This window comes from Cebus imitator, unplaced genomic scaffold (genome assembly GCF_001604975.1).
Source record: "Cebus imitator isolate Cc_AM_T3 unplaced genomic scaffold, Cebus_imitator-1.0 Scaffold70, whole genome shotgun sequence".
NCBI classification, from domain to species: Eukaryota; Metazoa; Chordata; class Mammalia; order Primates; family Cebidae; genus Cebus; species Cebus imitator.
Window position 1 is genome coordinate 2,994,473 of NW_016107385.1, and position 1,052 is coordinate 2,995,524.

Below are 1,052 nucleotides of genomic sequence, written 5' to 3' on the forward strand. Positions count from 1 at the left end.
GTTCTCTCTTCCCCTCTTCTCCCCCTCCACACCCTCCTTTTCTTCCTCTTTCTCTTCACCTTCTTCCCCCTCTTCCTCCTCTTTTTCTTTTCTTCTTCCTCTTGCAGGCATTGCTTTCTCTGGTCCAGAATCCATTCTAGGATTACATGTTGCTTTTGGTTGTCATGTCTCTTCAGTTTTCTTCAATCTGTTACAGTTTCCTCAGTCTTTCTTTAGTCTTTTATGACATTGACATTTGTGTATATGAAAAGTACAAGACTGTTATTGAGTAGAAGGTCCCTCAGTTGGAGTTTGTCTGATGTTTGCTCATGGTTATACTCAGGCAGTGCATTTTTGCCAAAATACCACAGGCATATGACATTGGTTTTTCCTATTTAAGAGATGTTAACTTTGATCTCTTAGTTAAAAGGGTGGCCACTGTATTTCTCCACTGTCAAATTACTATTTTCCCCTTTATAATTAGTAAATAATTTGTTAAGTGGATTAATAAATAAGTCTTTTTAAAGGAAATAAAATCTTCATTTTAAGTCTTCCTAAATAAGTCTTTTAAAGGAAAAAAAGTTTTTTGAAAAATGTATAACATAATCCTTATTTTGGACTGACTCTTAAAAACCCTGGCCCAAGGATGCAAGCAAATTACTCATTTATCTATTAAGTCCCTGAATACTGCACATGCCAGGTACTGCTCCAGACCCTGCCTTCTCCATCTAACTCCCTCTTTAGTCATCCTGGACAGACTAACCCCAGGCTTGGGTCCCCAAAGCCGTTTCTTGAGCTGCTTGAGAGGAGGAACTGATACAGAGACACAGTAGGTAGTGGTTCTGGAATCTAGGGAACCCAGAGGGTAGCAAGGAGACCTCCCCTCAACTCTATGGATACAGCAAGGCTTTTCTGTGATGAAAGAAATAATGTTGCCGACATATGTTTTTATGTTTTGTTTTGTTTTTTTTTTTGAGACGGAGTTTCACTCATGTTACCCAGGCTGGAGTGCAATGGCGCGATCTCGGCTCACCGCAACCTCCGCCTCCTGGGTTCAGGCAATTCTCCTGCCT